Raw genomic sequence first — 7,500 nt, 5'->3', positions numbered from 1 at the left:
AAGTCATGCAACAAACAAGGACACATTCAGAGAGTGTGTCAGGCCAGGAAGGGCAGCCAACAACAGAGGAGAGGAGGAGACAGAACCTCACAATCCCGACAAGTTCACGAGTTAGATGAAGACAATGTTTCCGAAGATAATTTTACACTGGAAATGTTTCACATGGAAGGAAACACACCAAAAATAAAGGTAGACTTGCAAATCAATAATATTCCTACAAAAATGGAAGTTGACACAGGATCTGCTGTTTCAGTGATGACGAAGAGGGACTTCACAAAAACATTCAAAACCTTCCCAAATTTGGAAAAGACAGCTGTTCGTCTGAAAACATACACAGGTGAAACCATTATTCCACTGGGAAAAATTTCAGTTCATGTAGAACTCAACAATCAGAAGAAAATACTTCCACTCCTTATACTTGACAAAGGCAGCAATCCTATTTTGGGAAGAAACTGGTTGGCCGCTATAAAACTGAACTGGCAGAGCATACATCAGATGACGACACCTAAAGATAGATTCAATACAGAAAAATTGAAAGCTCAGTTTCAAGATATATTTTCAGATGGAATTGGAAAAATAAAAGGAATAGAGGCAACACTTCATCTAAAAGAGGGAGCCGTTCCCAAATTCCACAAAGCCAGACCAGTGCCGTACGCCTTAAAACAAAAAGTTGAGAAAGAACTAGACAACTTAGAAGAACAAGGGATAATCACAAAAATTGCAACCTCGGATTGGGCCACACCCATCGTACCCGTATTGAAAAGCAATGGAACAGTGAGAATATGTGGTGACTTCAAGGTAACAGTCAACCCAGCACTTAACACAGAGCAATACACAATGCCAAAAATGGAAGACATGTTAGCTACTTTGGAACAAGGTCAAACATTCTCTAAAATTGATCTGAGACAAGCATACCTTCAGCTCCCTTTAGACAGTGCGTCACAAAAAGTAACAACAATCAACACGTCAAAAGGACTGTATTCCTTCAACCGTTTAGCGTTTGGTATTTCTTCGTCACCAGCAATTTGGCAAAAGACAATAGACACAATCCTCCAGGGAACACCCGGAGTTCAATGCAACCAAGATGACATGATAGTCACAGGGAAAACAAACGATGAACACTGGCAAAATCTGCTACTAGTCCTAGCTAGACTTCAAGAGTATGGACTGAAGGTCAATCTTGAAAAATGCCAATTCTTCCAAGACGAAGTTATCTTTTGCGGTGTCAAAATAACCAAAAATGGCTTGCACAAAACCGAAAACAAGGTCAAGGCCATCATCGACGCACCACAGCCAACAAACAAAACACAACTCAGATCATTCCTCGGGCTTGTAAATTATTACCACAAGTGGCTGGAAAATGTAGCTCAAATTGCGAAGCCACTGTACAATCTTCTACAGGATAACACAAAATTTGAATGGTCAACTGAAGCTGATCACGCTTTCATTCAAATAAAAACAATGATCGCTTCGGACAAAGTCCTCATGCGCTACGACCCCGATCGACCATTGCGACTCGCCTGTGACGCTTCACCATACGGCATCGGCTGCGTTCTCTCGCACATCACACCAGAAGGCGACGAAAGACCTATTGCATACGCCTCAAGAACCCTCAATAAGGCAGAACAGAATTACTCCCAACTAGACAGAGAAGCCCTAGCTATCACATGGGGTGTTAAAAAGTTCTTCAATTATGTATGTGGCAGGCACTTTACACTAATCACTGACCATCAGCCACTCAAATACATCTTCTCGCCCACAAAACCAGTCCCTGCAATGTCTGCAGCCAGACAACAGAGATATGCAATTTTCCTTTCAGCCTTCGACTACTCAATCGAATACAGGAACTCCAAGTCAAACGCTAATGCAGACGGATTTTCACGATTGCCTTTACCCACCACAAACTCAAGTCAAGAGGCCGATTCAGCAGATGAACTATTCTATACAGAAGTAATAGAGTCCTTACCAGTCAACGCAGCAAACGTTGCCAAAGAATCACGCCACGACAAAACACTGTCACAAGTCATACATTACGTCCAAACTGACAGATGGCCAAACACAGTCAACGAAGAACTGAAACCTTACTTCAACAAACAAAACGAACTGTCAGTGCAACAAAACTGTCTCTTTTGGGGATACAGACTCATCCCTCCACAAAAACTGCATGCAAAAATCTTAAGTGTTCTTCATGAAGGACACATTGGTATAGTCAAAATGAAAAACTTGGCTAGGGATACTTCTGGTGGCCTGCTATTGACAAACAAATCGAGGCAACTACAAAAGGGTGCCCCTGGTTGTGCTTCAGTTCAACCTGATCCACCGAAAGCTCCTCTTCACCCATGGCACTGGCCTGACAAGCCATGGCAAAGAATTCAAATAGACTTCGCGGGACCATTCATGGGATTAATGTTTCTAGTGGTCGTCGACGCCCATTCCAAATGGGCCGAAATAATACCGACATCCAATGCCACATCCATTTCAACAATCAATATATTGAGCAATCTTTTTGCAAGATTTGGTTTACCTGAACAGCTCGTATCTGACAACGGTGTGCAGTTCACATCCCATGAATTCAAATCCTTCACAAAGGTCAATGGAATCAAGCACACCCTTAGCACACCCTACCACCCAGCAACCAACGGGCTGGCTGAGCGAATGGTCCAAACTTTCAAACAAGCAATGAAAGCTTCAAAAGATGAGAAGGGTACCATCCATACAAAACTGGCAAGATTCCTGTTTGCTTATAGGAATGCACCGCACACCACAACAAACGAGAGCCCAGCATCACTTATGTTTGGCAGACATCTGCGAACTCACCTAGACATCATTCGACCAAGCATTCATACAAGAGTATCTTCATGTCAAGACCGTCAGCTTCGTACTCACTCTTCTGCCAACACCAGGAACTTCGACAACGGAGACAACGTCCTGGTCCGAGACTACCGCGGACACCAACGATGGCAACACGGCGTAATACATGCCCAAACGGGAACACGCACCTTTGAAGTCAAAACAGCTCCCGGAGCCATATGGAGACGACACTCCGACCAAATTGTTCACACAAACACCCCTGCAATCACAAGCAAACCAGCACCAGCACCACTATTGGACATCGTCCCAAACTTCAGAACGACAGAGATACCAACCATGGTTCAAACAACCCCAGCGAATGACCGAGATCCAAATTCTACGCGGTCACAGGTCGAGGTCCCGCCCTCACCACATAGAGAATTCCCAAATTCTCTAACTCTCTCTGACAACATGTCACAGAGAACGCAATCTCAAAACAATCACAACACTACAAGTGCACCTTACACTACGAGAAGTGGTCGCAACGTGAGAAAACCTAACAAATTCACACTGTAGGCATGGCCATTTATAAGCCTTAAGCTTGACTATAATATTGGAAGAAATATTCGTGACGTTACGACCACAAACACAAAAACACTTTGCATCTACACAGCCGCATGAAGTTGACACTAGTTAAGACTATTAGAGTCCATTACTGTGTTTTCTTTTATCATTATGAACTGTTGACCACTTCAACTAGTTTAGTTCTACACAGAAGAAACACTTTTTCTTACTCATCATTGATATATGAGATAATTTTTCTTTTTTTTTCTTTCTCATTAACTCTTAATTAATCATTTAAGCTGTATAAAACAAATGTAAGAATGAATGAACCGTTATGTAAACCAAAACGAGCGAAAGTATAATAGCTCATTTTTTTTTTTAATCATCTAATTTTTTTTAAGGGGAGATTGTGGGATACCTGAGTACCCAAATAGCAGTATTCGATTACGTTATTTCAAGAATAAAAAGAATCACTTCGATTCCAAAATGGCTGACTATTGTTGACGTTTTCTACTTAACAAATTATCATTAGCAATCTACAATACACTACAAAGGTCACACCAAAGACGTGGTTAAAACTGACAAGACAGCATAATACAAAGAAATTCACTTTGTATCAAACTACTCCTACGAAAATTAAGTCATCACAGGACCTACAAAATCAAATTTAATGCTACACAGCTCATTTCCTGGCTTTTGTCAGGATCACAGCGATTCACATTACATGAATATACCCCCAAGCAGGCAAAAGTATCATTGCAGTAGTTCTTCAGAACCAAAATCAACAAGGAGCTGGGATTTATCCCGCTTTCTATAGCCTGAAACTGACAAAATATCAATTGTTTGCTATCTTTTTGATAGGACGCAAGTCTATCGCAAAGTACTTTCCACCAAAAAAGTCTTACAAGTCCAACAACAAAATCACTGCTATGTGGGCAGGAGGGTCAGACATTAATCTCGACTTCAAGTGGGATCAATCTTGGTACCTTTGCTAGTGAAGCAAATGCTCTAACAACTGAGATAGTGGGACCCACAAGTTCCATAATATTTACTACAAAATAAGTTACCTGCCAGGCACACTCTTGTACTTGTATCCTTACAATAATATCAATCATTGCTGAGAACCAGGAACTTGAATGATGTAATATGCGTAAAGTGCCTTGGCCAGGGACACAACTTCTGGGCCTTTATAAATCAAATAACTCTAACCCCAACACTTTGTCTTTGGGTAAGGCATACTGCTAATGTTAGAGCACCAGTATTGAAGGGCGCTGCCAATGGAAATGTGATTTCTATGTCCCAATGGTTGTGGAAATAGAAAACAAATAGTATGAGGTGGATTGAACCCAGTGTTAAATACCCTTCTATAAACATTTTCAACATCAAATTTAACACATTTCTTAAATATCCCTGTTACCACCCATTCAGAGCAAAAGATCCCTCTAACCCACGACTCTCCACCCATCCATTCTGCACCACATTCATCCAAGCAATAAAAGCCTTATCTTTTCGGTCACAACACAGATGAGCACATAACTTCGACCTCGACAGTGATAGATTCCATTTAAAGTATGAAGTGCATTCATGGTCAAGCGACACACAAACAAATAATACTTTAAAAAGTATGGACATTTATATATTCTACATAGCCTCTTTACTGTTACCATTCTCAAATCCCATGCCAAAAGGCACCAAATTTTCATTTCTTAAAGCAAAAGTCACCTCTCAGGGGCATCCTTTGTACTTACACTCTTACAACATCCATCGCTACCTATAGTCAGGTCCTCATTCACCCTCCAATCGATCAGATTAAATATATGTGTAAAGTGCCTTTCCCAAGGGCACTGACACTGCCCCAAAAGTCCAAAGCCAAAATTTAAAAATGGTTCTGACCTCAACGTTGTGTCCTTGAGCAAGACATACTGAAAGAGCGCTTGTACACAAGGGCGCTGTGCTGGTATCACAGACATATGGTTCCCAATGACCCAATGGCAGACAAGTAAAACTATGACACGTCATATCACTGTCTTGGTGAAAACAGTAAGATATCATTTCATAAGTGTAAAATCAAACTCCATTTTTTGGGATTTAAAAAAAAAAAGGAGTAATTTCAATTGATCTGGAAATATTTCTTTTTAAATGTGACCCACTGCCTCAAAACGGTAGTATTTTGGGGTGGTTTAAATACTTAAAATTGAAGTCTAAAAGCGAAAAACTAAAATTTGTTATTTCTCTTGACATCTATAATGTTATAATATTATACTCAGTAATTTAAAAAATTGATAATAATAGCTTCAAAAATGAACAAAATTCCAAGCTGTTATACATTTTTGTTTATTACGTTTACAGTCCACAGCTTTTGGCAGCTTAGTATCACTTTGACTTTGACTCGAGTTATAATATTCACTCTGTTTAGGCAACCATTTCACACTGACATAAATACCATTTTGATGCAATAGGGCACAAATAATAAATGTTTTGCAGAAGAATGGACCAATACTGGATTTTGGTTAGCAAATCCATTGGTGCATAGGAAGGATTAGGGATAATCCCTCTGTTACTATAGGATTAAGCCTGGCCAGCCGCCGCCGATGAATTCTGGTCCCGTGCACATTGATTTTCTATGAAGTATAATGAAGTCTGTGGTGGTTTTAAATAGTATGTGGGCAGTTTGGAATTAGTGTTCAAACAGGCAATATGTGACTAATTGTCTCAGAATAGTATTATATATCGGGAGTGAACGTCATTGCTTAAAATTGAAGTTTATAAATCGCATAAAGTTTGGGTAAAAATAGATGCCTTCATCGAGAAGAGAGTTTTGTTTCTTAACCGTCAACAAGATTGAAGTTTTTTATTCTGGTTTTCCTAATCTAATTCAACTCATCATATAACCAGCCAGATTGAGGGAGTGTGGTCGCATAGGTCAGGGTAAAACCAGATGCTGGAAACCGAAAGACAAATCTGAACTATATAAATATAAATTAGGAACTTATACAATTAATTTATTTACAAATCCTAAATTATTACTAAATTACCATAACTAAAATTCAGTCTTGAGTCCAATCTGATTTTCTTTTTTTTTTGTCTAGTTCATCTGACGGCCTCACTTAGTAAAAATAAGTCAGATTAAGATTGGAGTTTATGACTGTCAGGCTGTGTCAAGGGAATTATTTAAATTTGACTTTAAGTTTTCAGTACAGCGATTAGAAGATTATTTATCATGTATGTAATATCTTCATTATTCTTTAGATGTCCATCATTGTGAGGTTTGAAAGAAACTAGCAAGTTGTAAATAAAACAAGTTCGAACCAACCAAATGCCTTATGGTCATTTATGATGGACATCATGAATCTCTTCAAGCAAGATGTCTCTCGTGTACTACTAATTACTAACGACTTCAGCTGGATCAACAGTCATCGGCACCAAACTCGCCACTAAAACAGTGATTTCAACCACCCATAGTTATGAAATGTAGATGGGTATGATTTGATTATAGCCATCATGGTAAAAACATACAAACTTTTAAATTCTTTAAATGAAATACCTATAAAGCAATTTTGAATTGAAATTGAACAAGCTGTCTGAAGTTATGGGTTGTATAAGTATAAGTATTGAATAGAAATAAATGAATAATTTTTTTAAAAAAAGAGAAGCCTGAGTAAAACATAGTACATACACACACACTCAGAGAGAGAGAGAGAGAGGGAGAGAGAGAGAGAGAGAGGGAGAAAGAGAGAGAGAGGGGGGGGGAGGGGGTTGGTGAAAGAATGATCATTGAGAACAAAAAAAAAGGTTCCATAAAAAAACACGACAAAACATGATAATTAATCATACAATTTTACAATGCGATTATTTGTGTCAGGCTACAAGACAATACTAATTTATAGTCAGACACATAGTACATAGAAGAATAAGTTTAAGACAGATGAAGAGATATATTATATGTTACTGGATAAGTTTGATTGCATTATTGCATTTGAGAAGACCCGATGATTAAATCAGTGACTTAGGCTTAGGCCTAGGATTACTAGATTCTAGTACAGAATTTATTATTTAAAATTCAAAAATAAATAAAACACCACCAGTCATAACAAACAAGAAGAGACAGTTCAAACAGCAACTTTTGGAAAGAAACCAATAGATGAA

At 38.8% G+C, this 7,500-nt stretch overlaps 2 protein-coding genes across 4 annotated transcripts in view; one reads left to right on the top strand and one right to left on the bottom strand.

Moving 5' to 3' along the window:
- LOC144970972 (UDP-N-acetylglucosamine transporter-like) overlaps positions 1-7,500 on the top strand; it is a 140,666-nt gene that overhangs the window by 65,821 nt on the left and 67,345 nt on the right. The gene's annotated exons all lie outside the window — the stretch shown is intronic.
- Positions 1-7,500, bottom strand: part of LOC144970948 (serine/threonine-protein kinase PLK1-like) — a 214,915-nt gene that overhangs the window by 206,722 nt on the left and 693 nt on the right. The gene's annotated exons all lie outside the window — the stretch shown is intronic.

This window comes from Berghia stephanieae, chromosome 1 (assembly GCF_034508935.2).
Source record: "Berghia stephanieae isolate SIO BIC M18660-M18661 chromosome 1, UCSD_Bste_1.3, whole genome shotgun sequence".
Lineage (NCBI taxonomy): Eukaryota > Metazoa > Mollusca > Gastropoda > Nudibranchia > Aeolidiidae > Berghia > Berghia stephanieae.
The sequence above is the reverse complement of the archived record's forward strand: the minus strand, read 5'-3'. Positions and strand labels throughout refer to the sequence as shown.